This window comes from Podarcis tiliguerta (assembly GCF_965153285.1).
Source record: "Podarcis tiliguerta genome assembly, chromosome: 7".
Classification (NCBI taxonomy): Eukaryota; Metazoa; Chordata; class Lepidosauria; order Squamata; family Lacertidae; genus Podarcis; species Podarcis tiliguerta.
Window position 1 is genome coordinate 6,218,810 of NC_139540.1, and position 19,033 is coordinate 6,237,842.

Below are 19,033 nucleotides of genomic sequence, written 5' to 3' on the forward strand. Positions count from 1 at the left end.
AGTATTTTAATATTCTTTTGGAAGCCGCCCAGAGTGGCTGGGGAAACCCAGCCAGATGGGCGGGGTATAAATAATAAATTATTATTATTATTATTATTATTATTATTATTATTATTATTGAATCTAAGAGTTGGAAAGGACCCTTGCAGAAATCTTGCCCACAGCGGTCTCCTGGGTAGGCTCGAACCACCAACCTCCTGGTCAACAGCCAAACATGCTCACCCATTACGCCACATAAGGCTCACCAGCCTAAGCTGGTGAGACGGGAAATAGAACATTAGACAGGAGTTCTTTAAGGAGGGGCAAGTGACCCCATCCAGATTAAATAGCACCCCTCTGTCCAAACCACACACAGCACCTCCACCTTCTCTGGGCTGAGCTTCACTTTGTCGGCACCAATCCATTCCAATACTGATTGCAGGCCTTATGCATCTTCTTAGACGGAAAAGAGAGGTGGAGCTCCGTTCCCTCAGCAAGCTGGCGAGATCTCGCTCCGTATCCCCAGATAATCTGACTCAACGATTTCGCCTGGATGTTCAACAGCATCATATCATAACCCCACCTGAACCTTTTGCATAGTCATCCTAGGCAGCCATCCATTTTGATCGCTTCCATGTTAATTCAATCAATCCTTTATTAGGCATAGCAACCACACATAAAACAAATACCGTATACAGATTGTGGAAAATACGAATTCGGCATAACAATTTGCATAAATGATACAGTCTAACACTACCACATCACTGACCAATCAAGAACCACTAAATCTCTCTATGACGGCCCAGTCTTTCCACAGGGACAGCACTCAAAAATTTAGCCACTATCAAAGTAATTTGATCATTCCTGTCCGAGAGCATGTCCTGAATCGTTGGCGGCATAGAATCGAGCCTGTTAGGGTGTAAGGCCTCTTACAATTGTCTTCTGGCATGAATGCCCAAATCACAAGAAAAGAAAATATGCTCCAGCATATCAGGTTCCTACCGTACCACATTTGCAGAGACACTCTGCTTCTGGGAGACCTAAATATCTTCCTCTTACTATCATCGAGGGAAACATATTAAATCTGGCTAGCATAAACAGCCTGCACAGTTCATGATTCTTCTGATTTGTCATGTAACCCTTTTGAAAATCTCTACACAAAGGGAGATTTAAGTAAAGAGGAGAGCAAGTACCGTATTTTTTGCTCTATAAGACTCACTTTTTCCCTCCTAAAAAGTAAGGGGAAATGTGTGTGCGTCTTATGGAGCGAATGCAGGCTGTGCAGCTATCCCAGAAGCCAGAACAGCAAGAGGGATTGCTGCTTTCACTGCGCAGCGATCCCTCTTGCTGTTCTGGCTTCTGAGATTCAGAATATTTTTTTTCTTGTTTTCCTCCTCCAAAAACTAGGTGCGTCTTGTGGTCTGGTGCATCTTATAGAGCGAAAAATACGGTGATTCTCGATGAAGCTTTCTGTGTACAGCGGTACCTCGGGTTACATACGCTTCAGGTTACATACGCTTCAGGTTACAGACAGTTTTAATCCAGAAATAGTGCTTCAGGTTAAGAACTTTGCTTCAGGATGAGAACAGAAATCGTGCTCCGGCGGCACGGCAGCAGCTGGAGGCCCCATTAGCTAAAGTGGTGCTTCAGGTTAAGAACAGTTTCAGGTTAAGTACGGACCTCCAGAATGAATTAAGTACTTAACCTGAGGTACCACTGTAACTCTAGAGCCTAAATGAATGTGCAGACAGTGGTGGAGGAACCCTCTCCAGCACTTGGGACAGGACGCCAAGGGGCAGTGTGAACCGCCCAGTGGCGGACGCAGACACCCGTACGGACTGCGCATGCGTGGCAGCCCATACTGACTGCGTATGCGCGGCAGCCCGTAGGGACACTCGCATGGGTGGTGCATGTGGCAGTCCATACATACGCCCGTACGGATGGTGAACGAGAGCGGCAGCCCATTTGGACGCCATGCGAGCGGCACCCATATTAACTGTGCAAGCCCTCGGCCACTCTACGGCGTGCAGATGTCGATCCAATAGAAGACACCTTCGTTGTCCTCCGTACAAAGCCAGAACGGCATCGCCCGCTGCCAAACCACTAACCTTGAATGTAATTATTGCATGATATTTCACTGTGGTCACGAACATGCGGCCTTCTGACAGATGAATAACAGCTTTTGCAAAGCCTTCTCCCCTTCTCCCTCTCCCTTTTCTGGGCCTTAAAATAGCTTCTCTAACTCCCCTTCAGCAGCTAGTCCCTTCCCACGAGGACTGCTCCGATGGGATGGAAAAAGCACGACGCTTCCAGAGAGGGCTCAGGGCCCATTGAGAGCAGGGGAACCGCAAGCCTGCTGAATAGTTTATGGCCTTTCATGCCACTGTGCCTCATTGCTGGAGCCAGGGGCCTGTCATTCATCTCCTGGGAGCCTCTCGAGATGGTTCTGCAAAGAAGCCGGGTAACGAGGCTTCCAAAATTGATTGCTTTTTAGCAAAATGAGAAAACTGGCTCACACGAAGCATGGCTTTTGCCAGGGGTGGCGGAGAAATGCATTCAGCTTGCCTTTGAACATAAGTGTCCCAGCTTCACTTGAAATTCGCACCATCTCCGATTTTCTCTGACCAAAGAATGCACACAAAGATTCGCATGTCAAGGGGAATAATGTACAAAAAATGCATTCTCTAAGGGGGAGGCAGTGGCGGAGGAACCCTCTCCAGCACCCGGGGCGGGACATCGAGGGGTGGGGCAAACCGCCCGGTGGCGCACGCGCAACATCCATACAGACTGTGCATGCACGGCATCTCATACAGTCACCGTGCAAGTGGCGCCCGTACTGAGTGCGCGCCATCGGCCACTCTACAGCTGGGGGGGCAGCAGGCCATCTAATCACCCCCCGAGTGGTGCCCAGGGCGGCCTGCCAACTCTGCCCCCCCCCCTTCGTACGCCCCTGGGGTGAGGGGTGCTTATACTAAGCGAAGTTGTATGCTATGTATGTTTATTTGCGGATGTTGTTTAGTCGTTTAGTCGTGACTGACTCTTCATGACCCCATAGGCCAGAGCACGCCAGGCACTCCTGTCTTCCACTGCCTCCCGCAGTTTGGTCAAACTCATGCTGGTACCTTCAAGAACACTGTCCAACCATCTCATCCTCTGTCGTCCCCTTCTCCTTGTGCCCTCCATCTTTCCCAACATCAGGGTCTTTTCCAGGGAGTCTTATCTTCTCATGGGGTGGCCAAAGTATTGGAACCTCAGCTTCACGATCTGTCCTTCCAGTGAGCACTCAGGGCTGATTTCCTTCAGAATGGAGAGGTTTGATCTTCTTGCAGTCCATGGGACTCTCAAGAGTCTCCTCCAGCACCAGAATTCAAAAGCATCAATTCTTCGGCGATCAGCCTTCTTTATGGTCCAGCTCTCACTTCCATGCATCACTACCGGGAAAACCATAGGATAAATGCATATAAATTTCCATGTGGACTTCTTCAAATTGCAATGAGGCGAACTGAATTTAACAATGGAAAAAAATGAGAAACCGAGAGAAACAAACAAACAAAAAATGGCAGATTCCCCCATCCACAATTTTTGCCTTCCAGTGCTTGACCTCACTGTTCTTTAGTCAAGTATACTCTGCAGTCAGAGCATGGAGGGTAGTAAAATTCCCACAAGCGTGGGGTTTGTGGCAAGAGTATTAGTTTTACCAAGGTGGGCTACGACGACTGACTTCTCCAGGTGACCTATTTATTGCGCATTCATCCTGATTTGCTTGCACAGAGCTTATGCTGTACTTAGACTATGCCTGGTCCTTATCATTCATTCTGATTTGTGGACAGGATAGCTATCTGACAACACTATTTCAAACCTGAATTTCTTGCAAAGTGTTTACATGTCTTTCCCCCAACCATCCATTTGTCCCGCATTTTTCAAAACATTCCACTGTCACTTTCCAAACTGCAAAAAGTCGTGGCTTTTTTCCCTTTTTAAAGTGAATTTGTTGTGTAAGGGTGACAATGCACTATAAATCCACTTAACTGCAGAAACCTAAAGTTCTGGTATGAGCTCAGATCCGCCCCGCCTGCCGCAAAATACAGTCTGAAGGTCCCCAAAGAACTCTGGAGCAGGGAGGAATATATTTTAGCAGGTTTGAAGCAGGATTTACATTCTTTTAAAGCAGGGGTCAGCAAACTTTTTCAGCAGTGGGCCAGTCCACTGTCCCTCAGACCTTGTGGGGGGCCGGACTATATTTTGGAAGGAAAAAAAAATGAACGAATTCCTATGCCCCACAAATAACCCAGAGATGCATTTTAAATAAAAGCACACATTCTACTCATGTAAAAACACGCTGATTCCTGGACTGTCTGCTGGCCAGATTTAGGAGGCAATTGGGCCAGATCCGGCCCCCAGGCCTTAGTGTGCTTAAAGGTAAAGGGACCCCTGACCTTTAGGTCCAGTCGTGGCCGACTCTGGGGTTGCGGCACTCATCTCGCTTTATTGGCCAAGGGAGGCAATGTACAGCTCCTGGGTCATGTAGCCAGCATGACTAAGCCGCTTCTAGCGAACCAGAGCAGCGCACGGAAACACTGTTTACCTTCCCGCCGGAGCGGTACCTATTTATCTACTTACACTTTGTCGTACTTTCGAACTGCTAGGTGGGCAGGAGCAGGGACCGAGCAACGGGAGCTCACCCCGTCGCGGGGATTTGAACCGCCGACCTTGTGATCGGCAAGTCCTAGGCTCTGTGGTTTAACCCACAGCGCCACCCGCGTCCCTTAGTGTGCTTACCCATGTTTTAAAGCATCTCCTGCCAACCTAGTGCTTGCAGAGGCTGATGAGAGTTGTAGCCAATGCAATTCTGGGCTGCATCAATAGGAGTATAGCATCTAGATCAAGGGAAGTAATAGTGCCACTGTATTCTGCTCTGGTCAGACGTCACCTGGAGTACTGTGTCCAGTTCTGGGCACCACAGTTCAAGAAGGACACTGACAAACTGGAATGTGTCCAGAGGAGGGCAACCAAAATGGTCAAAGGCCTGGAAATGATGCCTTATAAGGAACGGCTAAGGGAGCTGGGCATGTTTAGCCTGGAGAAGAGGAGGTTAAGGGGTGATAGGATAGCCATGTTAAATTATATAAAAGGATGTCACCTAGAGGAGGGAGAAAGGTTGTTTTCTGCTGCTCCAGAGAAGCGGACACGGAGCAATGGATCCAAACTACAAGAAAGAAGAGTCCACCTAAACATTAGGAAGAACTTCCTGACAGTAAGAGCTGTTCGACAGTGGAATTTGCTGCCAAGGAGTGTGGTGGAGTCTCCTTCTTTGGAGGTCTTTAAGCAGAGGCTTGACAACCATATGTCAGGAGTGCTCTGATGGTGTTTCCTGCTTGGCAGGGGGTTGGACTCGATGGCCCTTGTGGTCTCTTCCAACTCTATGATTCTGTGATTCTAGTCCTAAACATTTGAAGGGAATTTGATGAGCAAAAGTGGCATTGAACAAACAGCAGCCTCTGTTCCATAAAGATTTGGAGATATCTACCTCACTCGGGTCCTGAGAGGGAGTCTTGTTTGCTTGTTCACAGCTTCATTTCCTTCCGCCTTCCAACGAAAATGTTGTCTTAAGTGGCTTTTGCCGACACGTGCAGGATCCCCTGAAGGATGATATAGGAAATGGCGAGTTTCCTTTTCGCTTCACTTTCTATTCAAAAGACAAGGGAGTTCCCAACTTAACGGGTGATGGATTGCAACTTATCTGACCCTTTGGCCAACAGCAATCATAAGAAGGAATTTTTATTGCATTCAAGGGTAAGTGCAGAAACGTGCTGGCTAGTATATGACAATGGGGAGGTGCTTCCTGCAGAAAATTAAAATTAAAATGCAGCTTTACCATTTTAAATTCCACCTTACAGGGGATTAGGAGAGCTGTAAATAATGCCAATACAGTGGTACCTCGGGTTAAGTACTTAATTCGTTCTGGAGGTCCATTCTTAACCTGAAACTGTTCTTAACCTGAAGCACCACTTTAGCTAATGGGGCCTCTTGCTGCTGCCGCGCCACTGGAGCACGATTTCTGTTCTCACCCTGAAGCAAAGTTCTTAACGTGAAGCACTATTTCTGGATTAACACTGTCTGTAACCTGAAGCGTATGTAACCTGAAGCGTATGTAACCTGAAGCGTATGTAACCCGAGGTACCACTGTACACAGAAAGCTTTACCACTTTAAATTCCACCTTATAGGGGATTAGGAGAGCTGTAAATAATGCCAATACAGTGGTACCTCAAGTTAAGTACTTAATTCGTTCCGGAGGTCCATTCTTAACCTGAAACTGTTCTTAACCTGAAGCACCACTTTAGCTAATGGGGCCTCCCACTGTCGCCGCGCCGCCAGAGCACGATTTCTGTTCTCACCCTGAAGCAAAGTTCTTAACCCGAGGTACTATTTCTGGGTTAGCGGAGGCTGTAACCCGGAGCATCTGTAACCTGAAGCGTATGTAACCTGAGGTACCACTGTATATTTTGCTTCTCTTTTGTTGTGCTGTGGCACGAGAGTGCTCTTCCAGATGGAAATGCACTGTGATTGCATCAATACACCTGCAGGATTATTTTTTAAAAACAAAAAACACCAGCCTGCCCGGAGGGTCCCTGTGAATCTGTTCAGGAGCCCAAATTATCTCGCCTGCTTAAAAATTCGCTTCTTTGCAACTCCTTTGTGAATAGGGCTGCCGTATTTCAAAGAGTAAAAAAACCAGGACAACCTGAAAGTTGCTGTGCTTCTTTTAGGAAACACCCAAAATTGTTAAGCTTTTTTTAAAAAAAACAATGCCAAATTGACTTGCCTATGATCCAGGACAAAGCGCTGTCTCCCCCCCCCCCCCCCAGACACCAATTCTTATTGCCTTTGAAATCCTGGTAATGCCCAGGAAAATCTAGACGTAAAGGTAAGGGGACCCCTGACCGTTAGGTCCAGTCGTGGCCGACTCTGGGGTTGCGGCACTCATCTCGCTTTATTAGCCAAGGGAGCCAGTGTACAGCTTCCGGGTCATGTGGCCAGCATGACTAAGCTGCTTCTGGCAAACCAGAGCAGCGCACGGAAACGCCGTTTACCTTCCCACCAGAGCGGTACCTATTTATCTACTTGCACTTTGACGTGCTTTTGAACTGCTAGGTTGGCAGGAGCAGGGACCGAGCAACAGGAGCTCACCCCGTCGTGGGGATTCGAACTGCCAGCCTTCTTATCGGCAAGTCCTAGGCTCTGTGTTTTAACCCACAGCGCCACCCGCGTCCCTTTAATCTAGACGTACTACAGCAGTATTTGTGAAATGCTTCTGCTGCACGTTGCTAGCTCTTTTTCTTTCCCCCATTGCCCTGTTTTTCTGACTTTGTGTAACTCAATCCCTCCAGTAGAGGACAGGCAATTTGTAATCTAATTACCACAGTCCCCACTTGAAGCTCATATTCTCTTCTCTTTTAAAGCAGTCAGCGACAGCATTTTTCAAATCCACCTGCAAAATGGGATCCACTGTTATTTTTATTTTATTTTATCCAGTAAATGTCCACCTTGTAAATGCCCTCTTTGCTCCTACTTTCTCCCTTAGAAATAGCACCACAAAAGCTTCGGCGGCTCTTAAGCTGAGGTGTGACCCTGTCATGGCCTCCAGTTGAAGACCAATATCCCATACAGTCATACCTCATGTTACTTTTGCTTCATGTTACGTTCTTTCAGGTTACGTCCCACGGCGACCTGGAAGTACCAGAAAGGGTTACTTCCAGGTTTCGCTGCTCGCACATGCACAGAAGCGCTAAATAGCGCTTCGCACATGTGCACAAATCGTGCTGCGCACCTGCGCAGATACAGCGCTTCAGGTTGCGCTCTATTTATGTTGCAAACGGGCCTCCGGAATGGATCCCGTTTGCAACCAGAGGTACCACTGTATTGCCAATGTAGTTGCTGGACTCCAAGTCCCATCATCCCTTTCCAGTGGCCATGTTGGCTGGGACTGATGGGAGCTGGAGTCCAGCAATGGCTATATACAGATAAAACCCATTTCAAGCACACACCCAAGAATCCTGGAATTCGTAGTTTGTTGAGGGTGCTGAGAACTGTCAGGGGCAAATTCCCAGGATTCCTTGCAGGAAGCAATTTGCTTTACATATATGGTACATATGGTACGTGTCCAGAGGAGGGCAACCAAAATGGTCAAAGGCCTGGAAACGATGCCTTATGAGGAACGGCTAAGGGAGCTGGGCATGTTTAGCCTGGAGAAGAGGAGGTTAAGGGGTGATATGATAGCCATGTTCAAATATATAAAAGGATGTCACATAGAGGAGGGAGAAAGGTTGTTTTCTGCTGCTCCAGAGAAGCGGACACAGAGCAATGGATCCAAACTACAAGAAAGAAGATTCCACCTAAACATTAGGAAGAACTTCCTGACAGTAAGAGCTGTTCGACAGTGGAATTTGCTGCCAAGGAGTGTGGTGGAGTCTCCTTCTTTGGAGGTCTTTAAGCAGAGGCTTGACAACCATATGTCAGGAGTGCTCTGATGGTGTTTCCTGCTTGGCAGGGGGTTGGACTCAATGGCCCTTGTGGTCTCTTCCAACTCTATGATTCTATGATTCTATGATTCTACATATACCGAATCCTCTTTTAAAGGCATCCAGGTTTGTGGCCATGCCTGCCTCATGGGGGAGTGAGTTCCACAAGTTAACTATATGCTGGTTGGATAAGTACTCCCTTTTATTTCTCTTGAAATGTTAAAGAAGCTATGCACTGTGATGAAGCTTCAACTTAAAAAAAAATGCCTTGAACTCACCCACCTCTCTACATCAGAATTGTTTTGAACCCTTCCACCTCTAGTTTCCATCATCACATTAGCAGGTTCTTTACTAGCTACAAAGCAGCATGCATCTGGGTGCACAGGCCTATAGCTGAAATCCATGGAGATCCTGTAGGCTTAATCCTCTGCTGAACTCCGGCCAATGTATAACTTGTCATGTAGGCATAGCTCCTGCCACACCCACTCTGTTGCAATCCTGCCCCATCTTCTTACCTGTCGATTCTTCAGGTTGCCCCTCTAAAGTAGGGTTGCCATATTTCAATAAGTGATAATGATGTTGTTGTTAAGTTGTGGGTGAACATATCAGACGACACAAGTGATTTCGCTCAGTGATTCAGCTCAGTGATTCAGCTCAGCTCAGAGGGTGGCCGCATCTGGCTGTGCTCCGATGTCCATCGATCCCACCTTCGTCGCCAGTGTTAAGTTGTGGGTGAACATATCAGACAACACAGCGATTCTTCAAACAGCTCTTGTTTATTCAGAGGCCAGAACAGAACAGAACTGAAGTGGTCAGTCAGCCTGCTTATATAGAGCTCCAGTACAACGTAACTATAACAATTTTCTAAAACTATCCAATCACTGAACGTCACTTTCGATCCCTTATTTGCATAACTATCTACAGTATCCCCCTGCTGGCCCAGGTTGAGAACTTCAGTACATAACAGTTGTTTTTTTAGTTTTGGCAAAAGTCGTTGAGTTTTTTGGGGGGCCAAATTCCCCCAAAAGACATGGGTTACCATACGTCTGGATTCTGCCAGACATTTTCCCAATTTCCGCTCAGACACTGCTTCCGACTACAATATTCCTGGTATGTTTGGGAAATTCCAGACGTACACTGACCCTGTTAAAGGCTGAGTGCCTATTAGATTGCCTGGGCTTAGCCAGCTGCCTCTGCCTCCTCTGTTGGGGGTTCTTCCCAAGAACATTGCTTGTGATCTATTGGGAGAAATCAGCCAGCCTGTGCCAGCAACAAGGGGTTATCACTCCCGCAACACTGCCATCTCAGAAAGTTGAGACTAGGCCAGGAATAATAGCTGTGGAGTCATTCTCACCTGCCAACACGGACTGCTTGAGATGGATGCAAATTTCCTCCTATTGTATCTTTCGGACCTTATGCCAATACTTTTTTTAAAGGATTGAATATATGCAAAGACAGAAGTGTGTTCTAATATTGACCGAGCACAAAAGCTGACAGTTCTGCATTCCTGGCAATGTCCTTTGCAATGCAGAGTCTCAGAGAAATAAACACATTAAGCATTACAGTAATCTGAAGAACAACAATAGAAAGGGAGGTGGCAGGTATTGCACAATACCAGCTTACAACGATAAGGGACACTGAAGAGAGATCCGTGCTTGTTTAATGAGGTGTGGATTTTGTCTTTGGATGCTTTCAAAATGCACATTCTCAACCAACAAAGCCATTGACGCAGTTGTGAAATGGTAGGGTAGGGTTAGTGTGTGTTAGCAAGCACAAGCCATCATCCTTGGTCAATAAATTAAGGACATCTGAAAGACTTAAATTGGGACTCAGCTACATTATTAAAGAAAAACTGCTTTATATACAGTGGTACTTCCAGTTGCAGACGGGATCCATTCCAGAGGTCCGGCCATATCCCGAGGTTTTCGCAACCGGAGACTGCTTCTGCGCATGCGTGAGCGGCGGTAGAATGCTTGAACTCGTAATCTAGTGAACCAGGTTCGCTTCCCCGCTCCTCCACAAGCAGCTACTGGGTGACCTTGGGCCAGTCACACTTCTCTGAAGTCTCTCAGCCCCACTCACCTCACAGAGTGTTTGTTGTGGGGGAGGAAGGGAAAGGAGAATGTTAGCCGCTTTGAGACTCCTTCGGGTAGTAATAAAGCGGGATATCAAATCCGAACTCTTCTTCTTCTTCCGCGCATGCATGAGAGGCAAAACACTTCTGGGTTTGCAGCTTTCACAACCCGAAGTTTATATTACTCGAGGGTAACGTAACCTGAGGTTCCACTGTATATGTTATAACGCTGTGACACTAGATGGCTGTGATTTCCCACTTTGAGGGTTACAACACGTTTTTTTCTGAAAAGCTTTTTTTGATTGTGTCTAGATCTAGCCTTGGTTTAACGCCTGTCTCCTCTTCCTACAGAACACTGGACATTGTCGTTCTGAGATTACACCTCCCCTGTCCCACCTTCTGGGAACAAATACTTCTTTTCCTTTCCACCATCTCCTTTCTTCCTTTCCTCCTCCACCCCCTTACCACCAAAGCTTGCCCCAATGTCAGGAATGTACTGGCAGATGTATGTGGGAAGCATTCGCAGTCTGGCGATGAACTCGGTTGCTTTTTCTGAGAGACAAAAATAATAGCTTGAAAGTAAGTCCAGGGGTCTTTCAAAACCTTGTCCTTCCCAACATGCTTTTACACAGAGGTTGCCTTGCACCAGCTCAGACCACTGGCCCATTTAGCTCCGTATTGTCATGAGTTGGGGGAAGGAGGTAGGGCTGGATGCCTGGTCAAAATCAAGGTCATGTACATAACCTTCTGGTGGCTTCCTCTACAGCCATTGGCTCACCCCAAACCTGCTGAGCTTCAGTAATGTTGGAGTCTCCATGTGCCTTCAAACCAGCCCAACTTGTGCTTCTTGATGCATGTTTTCCCCAGTCTAGCTAGCTTGAGCACAAATTGCTGGGTGGCCTGTTCTCATTGTAGATTAACCCAGCCGAAAGCCACACTTTGGCTTCCAATCAGATAAAACAAATCATAAATATACACCCCAGTTTAGCTACAGTCATGCTTAACTGATGGGTTAATCATTGTCACTTTTGTTCTGATGGCATGTAAGAAACTCTGTGCCTGTTTGCTTATTGGGGAGGTTATTAGGCATAGAATAACACTGCCATCCTTCAGTCACAAGGGTCAAGATCACAGGAACCCTTGTGCTTAAAAAGTTCCCCTGTCAAGGAGTTGCCCCCAAATGTTTGGGGCCTCATGAGGCATCTGGGCCAGAAATAAAACAAAATGGAGATGTTTAGGTTTTATGGCGGGGTCAAAGCTCAGAGGTCAAGTACATGAAGATCCCAGATTCTTGGCATCTTAGGGGTCAGGGCTGGCTAAAACACTGGAGATCTGCTTCAAGGGCAATCCTGAGCTAGAAGGACTGTTGGGATGCTGCCAGGAAGACGGGGGTATCAGGCAGGTCCCCAGCTGGCTCCAGCCACCTGCCGGCAGCCGGTCTCCCTTGGAACAGCATCAAACAGCCACACGAGCCTCAGCTACGTTTAGAGACCCGTGCATGCTCTGTCAGCAGAGTGTGTAAATCTTCTCACAGCAGAAGACGCGGACAGAGAGATGTTTAAGCATAATGTACAGCATAATGTAGGGACGCAGGTGGCGCTGTGGGTTAAACCACAGAGCCTAGGACTTGCCGATCAGAAGGTTGGCGGTTCGAATCCCCGTGACGGGGTGAGCTCCCGTTGCTCGGTCCCAGCTCCTGCCAACCTAGCAGTTCAAAAGTACGTCAAAGTGCAAGTAGATAAATAGGTACCGCTCTGGTGGGAAGGTGAACGGCGTTTCCGTGCGCTGCTCTGGTTCGCCAGAAGCGGCTTAGTCATGCTGGCCACATGACCCGGAAGCTGTTTGCAGAGAAACGGCGGTTCCCTCGGCCAGTAAAGCGAGATGAGCGCTGCAACCCCAGAGCCAGCCACGACTGGACCTAATGGTCAGGGGTCCCTTTACCTTACAGCATAATGTACAGCACTTTATTCAGCATAGTCCAGGAACAAAGTTCGTGTCCAGCAAAACAGCAGTAACATAAAAGCTATATACAAATGGAAGTTCCTAGAAAGTGCTGGAAGTAAACAGGCATGCGACACACAAACATCATGCCTGTACCCTTTTAAGGTGCAACGGAACTATATCCTAACAAGGACGGTGGTTCTGACTTGATATAAAGCAGCTTCATGAGTTTTTAAGGGTCACGTTTTCAACATTTTGTGACTGCATGTGATGAAACATGGTGGACAAGACTTCCACATCATTCTACCCAGCACAGAGCATAAGAGCATAAGAAGACACTCTACTAGACCAGACAAAGGCCCATCCCGTCCTGTTCTCACAGTGGCCCACAGAAGCCTGCAAGGAGGTCCTGGGATCAACTGCACTTGCAAATCCCAACAACTATTTTTGCCTCCAACAGTGGAGGAAGGTTACACAGCCATCACAACCAGGAACCATCAAACACTTTGCCCTCCATGAATTTGTCTAATCCTCTTCGATAGCCACCCAATGCATTTCATTGGAGTTGGCTAGCAAATTCAGCTGCAAAGGGTTCAAGTGCTTTTTTATTTTCAAAAAGTTGAAGCCAAAGCATATTAGGACAAGGCTAAGATACAGAATTAGTTCTTTGGATAAATTAACAGGAACAGGAAGGATTCGAAATCTGCGGGATCAGAGATTCTTAGAAGACTGGAGTAAATATTTGAACTATTTGAAAAGCAGTTGTAATAAACAGATTACGCTAGTAGGGCTGCAAGAAGTTCTGTAAGGAGGATTATTTGAAATATTGCAAGAAAGACTATGAGGAGAACTATTCGTTAATGATAATTAAAAGCAATAGAGAAATTAAGAAATGCAGAACAAGTGCTAAAGAACAGAAAATCTTCAGAAGTTGTTGACGGAAGTCTAAAATATTGTATAAGATAAGAAGTTATGTAATGATTGTTGGAAATGGTATGTTAAAAAGGCTATTTCCTCCTTCCTCTCCATAAAGGCTTATAAGCTAGTAATCTTCCTCATTAACTTAATATTCCACATTTCCTTTCTCCAGAATCTCCCAGATGGCAAGTGTGTGTGTCTCCCCCCCCCCCATGCTTTTGCTAATAATAAACATGCCATAGTTAGCTCTTCACCTCTTTAAACCCTTGTGTTCCTGGACCAGTTTTAGGAAACTTGGAAACCTAGGGCAAACACTCACAAGGCACGGCTCAAAATCACTCTGGCCATTCCTTGCTGCTTTCTAGCTGTAGAGATGGCCATCTCACTTCTTGCATTTTCAAGGTTAACACTACAGGTCAATGCAAACATTATCGAGCAAGGTGAGCCAATGGTCTCACCTACTATAAGGAAACTTCCTATGTCCCAATACACAACCTGATATAGACCACTCAATGTCTTCCCCGCTGCCCGGAGTACTTATGTCTCTGGCTGTTTATTAGATATGAAAAAAGCAGCCATCACAAATGTTGATCTGTACTGTGGATCTTGAAAATACAGAAGAGCAGGCCTTGGGAGCTTACATATATTCCCAAGCCTGACACACAGCTGTTTCCGAGTTAGCGCAAGACATTGGCTTTGTGTATCCTTTCTTGCAGTGCCTCAAAAGCACACCTTGACACAAGTATTCTGGGTTTTGCCAGACAATAGCCACCAAAGCACCAGACACCCGATTCATTACTTATTAACCCCTGTGATCAAGAGAATGTGCCCTGGCAGACTATTTACTTTAGGGAGTAGTGGAATTTCCCCTTTTCTTCCTGCAGGAAAGCTAGGGGTGTGTAAAGTGAACTTGCCTTCTGGTCCTGACTTTACTAGGTAAGAACTATGGGAAATAATCAGCTCTCGTGAATCTCCTGTCTTTATTTATTAAGTAAAGCATTTCAAATCCACAAAGGAACTTCCAAGGAAATGTTTATCATGAAATACCTACATGGTACTTTTTTTATTAAGTTTTCCAACCAATAAACACATATTTAACAACACTACAGTGTCACAAATATTATAGGGAGCACATTATCGGAAAATGCATTCTAAGTACTCCTGCTACTGACACAGCACACCAGAATAAGATTTGAGATGATGGGGTTCTGCCATCTGTGTCTGAAGTTGGCAAACTGGAGGCAAGGAGACCATACCTCAGTAAATATTTTTATGTCTTTCTCGCCCCTTGCTTTTCTGAATCGCTTTGCTTTTCATTCAACGCCAACTGCCACATTCTAGAGTATCGGCTACAAATAGATTCTCCAACCTCTTCCAGTTTTGTGAGATTTCCAGATGTGCTGCTACCAGGGGTTTCAGGAACAAGTCTTTTAAGATGTGTGACTTTGTTTACCTGTTCGCTGAAAATTGACATTAAAATGTTTCATCTCTGTGAATAAAACCGGCTAACTTCTCAACTCTACCTGGATTAAGATGCTTTTAAATAAACACAATTGCTCTGGACGTCTTGTAAAGATTAACAAGGTTTTTCCTGACCATTAAAATTTGACTCTTTTTATTAGTGGATTCTTCTTATCATCTCTGGGTTGTATCCAATACCAGGCCTACTAAGAGTAGACCAATGAAGTTAATAGACATGACTTACACTCATAGTAATATTAGTAGTAGTAATAATCTATTATTTGTGCCCCAGCCACTCTGGGCAGCTTCCAGCATATATAAAAACATAGCTAATTTCAATCGGTCTACTCTCAGCAGAACTTTCAACCCTCAAATTTTATTATACTGTTTTTATGTTTGTATTTTGCATACCACTTCAGAGATTAGAAACATTAAGCGGTTTAGAAAAGCTTTTAAATGAATAAAATATTATTTGGTAGGATCACCAAGGGCCAAAAAACATTGCCTTGCTGGTTGAATCTTGTGGACTCTATTGGAAGGTAGTGGACTCCCCTTCACTGGAGGTTTTTAATCAGAGGTTGGATGGTCATGTGCCATGGGTGCATTAGCTGAGATTCCTGTATTCCCGGGGTTGGACTAGATGACTCCCAGAGGCCCTTCCAACTGTACAATTCTATTTGGTGTTTGACAACTGCCCATCCCAGTAATATATAAAGAAGATCTGACACAAAATCCTTGTGGGCATAGCATGAAATTGCAAATCTGTATACTTCATTGGTTGACTCAAGCTATGACCAGAGAGAAAAAGAGAGTGAGTTTTTCAAAGCTGTTGGTAGATTTTAGCCACAACAAAAACTTAGTGGCATTTTTAAGTACCGTATTTTTCGCCCTATAGGACGCACTTTTTCCCCTCCAAAAATGAAGGGGAACTCTGGGTGCGTCCTATGGGGCGAATGCAGGCTTTTGCTGGAGCTTGGAGAGCGAGAGGGGTCGGTGCACACCGACCCGTCTCGCTCTCCAGGCTTCAGGAACACATCCGTAGCCTAGGCAGCCCTGCGGGAGTTCCTGCAGGGCTCCCCACGCTGCGGATAGCAGCCTGCCGCCCGGCAGAGTGCCCCTCACGCCGGGCAGACATCCACAGCGTGTTGGAGCCCTGCAGGAGTTCCCCGCAGGGCTCCCCACGCTGCGGATAGCAGCCTGCCGCCCGGCGCGCCCCGCGCACTAGACAGACATCAGCCAGCCCCACAAGCTCGGGGGACAGCAAGGAGGCGCAGCGCCGCCATCCCGCTGTTCCTCGACCTGGTTCGGTTTCCCCGACCTGGTTTTGGGGTGGAAATAAAGGAAATTTCCCCCCAAAAAAACTAGGTGCGTCCTATGGGACGGAGCGTCCTATGGGACGAAAAATACGGTACTCAGCTAATTTGGGTACCCACCACTTAGCTGAAGATTTTGCCTTGAGGCTGCCGAAACTGGTTAACTCATTTCTTGGAAAAGTCACAAGACTGAAGATAATGATAGACAACTGATTATTGTGAACTCTGTGGCTTGGAGCTGCAGTTTTCGAATTTTCTCCCACGGAAACAGGTGGTTCTGTAAAGCATGCATTCCCATTTTAGACGAACCAAAGTTTACTGTGTTGTCCAAACCCTAAACTACAGTCAGTCTTATCAATGATTACTGAGAACAAGCCAGCGTCATAAACTTTGGTTTGCAGGGGACTTGCTTTCAGTACTCATAGAACTGAGCGATGTTTGTTGAACTTCAGACATCACAGCAAGATGTAAAAAAAATAAAATGAAAGTTTCAGCTTCTCAAATCTTCCTTGCAGGCACACTGGAGGAGAAGTGTGTGAGCTCAAGGCTTGCTGCAGCACATTACATCTGAGCAAGGTAAGATCCTTATCACAACCCACAGGGATTGGTTGTGCACAGTGGTTCCCAATTGGTCTGTGGACCACAGGGGATCCCTGTAACCCACCCAGGGGGCCCGTGGTACATAACTGGCCACCATCTGAGACATCCCATTTTGGGCGCCATGCTCTCACGTGGGCATGTGACTCTTGCAGGAGCAGAGCCAAGAAGTTGCGTGACCTGACTTTGCACTGGGACATGTTGAAGGGTACGGTGGCACCGTTCACATAACAAAAACTACCACAGAGATATCAACAGTTTCAAAAGTAGGAGGCCCTTTTGAAGAACAGGGAGTCCGCAGTACTAATTGGGAGCCGCTGCGCTAGGATGTACTGCACATTGATCATTAACTATAGACTTTTCTGTGCTGCCACCTTGTTTGTGGAATAACCTTCCCTAAAACTCTCTTTTTTTGGGGGGGGGGGAGTTTCCAGAAAATCGTATGGATGATATATTTTTCTGATTGCTTCTTGCTATTTCCCAACTAACTTTAATTGGCTTTTTCTTTTCTTCTTGGTAGCTTAATTATATTTCATTGTCAATTGCTTGTCAGTGTTTTCAGCAGCTGTATTTTTCTTTTCTTTTTTAAAGTCAATTTCCCAGGATTCCCTACTATGGTGTTGTTGACTAAAAAGGTAAAGGGACCCCTGACCATTAGGTCCAGTCGTGACCGACTCTGGGGTTGCGGCACTCATCTCACTTTATTGGCCAAGGGAACAGCTTCCGGGTCATGTGGCCAGCATGACTAAGCCACTTCTGGCGAACCAGAGCAGCGCACAGAAACGCTGTTTAACTTCCCGCCGGAGTGGTACCTATTAATCTACTTGCACTTTGATGTGCTTTCGAACTGCCAGGTTGGCAGGAGCAGGGACTGAGCAACGGGAGCTCACGCCGTCGCGGGCATTCGAACCGCCGACCTTCTGATCAGCAAGTCCTAGGCTCTGTGGTTTAACCTACATTGACTATATTGTACCCAATTCCAGATCCCTTGGGTAAGGCAGGGTCCCTCTCAGCCATGCCTACCTCATCGGGCTGTTGGCATTACTTTGTGTATGCAGATCCGAGTTCCTTGGGAGAAGAGTTTTTTGCCCATACGGAGAATGAGCAAATAAACCTCTGCCATATGAAAGGCACCTGCTAGAATCCATTCTAGGCAGATCAGTTCCAAGCCAGGCAAGTGCAGACATGTGTAGGATTTCTTTTCCACCATCCATCATGTGCAGAAGGGCTTTAGTGAAGGGCGTTTGTTATTTTTAAAGCCAGCTTAACTTTAGGGAATAATAATCAGCATTCTGAGGCTGCTTGGGAGTTATGCACCACTGGGCTTGTTTTTGAGCGCGAACGCGCGCACGCACCGGCTGCAAACTAGCCGGCACCTATCTGCACACGCAAAACGTGCAATGCCGGCGATCCTTCCCCGCACCTTTTGCCCTGGACAGAATGCAACCCTTTCTAAGTCTCCCCCGGCGCGCGCATAGAGCGCTTGCCTCTGCATCCCCCGACGAGCCTTTCCTGCCCCCGCAAGGTACTTTGCGATTCCTGCCACTCGCCCCCGCCATTAGCTTTCGCCATGCCCCTCTCCCTCCCTCTGATTCCTAGCGGGCGCCCTTTCAGCAGCCCCCCAACCTTTTGCCCAGGCTTTGCTAGTGTGATGCTGCAGCCCTCTTAGCAGCGTCACTGGGCTCTGCAGGTTCTCCCACCTTCGCGGTGCGCGCGTTCTATTTCCTTGCGAGCGGAGCCAATCGGCGCGCTGCGGAGGGAGCCCTGCCCTCCCCCTCATTGGCTGGCCGCCTCCCCTCCCTCTTTCTCTCGCCCTTCGCTCCTCAGGCGCCCCCCTCCTCGCGCGCCCCGATTTGCATATTCATGAGGCGGGCGGGCGCGAGGGAGGGGCGGAAGCGGAAGCGTTGCGCGGAGACGGTTTCCGAGGAGCCGAGGGTATAAAGCGCCCGCCTGCGCCGCCCGCTTCGGAGCCCGCTGCCGCCTCCGCCGCTGCCCGGTCGCCGTGACAGAGCCCGACGCCCGGCCGACCCGCCCGCGACCCCGACCGTGACCGGACAGGACCCGGCCCCTGCGGAGCAGCCCGGCGCAGCAAGCAGCCCGCCCCTGCGAGGGGGAGCAGCCGGGCCCCGGCAGAGCAGCGCGCTCCGGCAGGAGCAGGTACCGGCCGCGGAGGGGAGGGCCGCGGGCGGGGGGGGGGGGAGGCGCGCGGTCCACACGACCCTTCTGACCC

At 47.5% G+C, this 19,033-nt stretch overlaps 1 protein-coding gene across 5 annotated transcripts in view; it reads left to right on the forward strand.

The window, feature by feature from the left end:
- SLC45A4 (solute carrier family 45 member 4) overlaps window positions 1-19,033 on the forward strand; it is a 111,759-nt gene that overhangs the window by 3,944 nt on the left and 88,782 nt on the right. For 2 of the 5 annotated variants that reach the window (XM_083450542.1, XM_083450546.1), the window contains exon 2: window positions 16,722-16,782. The gene's annotated coding sequence lies outside the window, so the exon portion shown is untranslated. Of the gene's footprint in view, window positions 1-5,549; window positions 5,773-16,721; window positions 16,783-18,773; window positions 18,961-19,033 lie in introns of those variants that run through there. The other 3 variants (XM_083450544.1, XM_083450545.1, XM_083450543.1) reach the window with 2 other exon arrangements.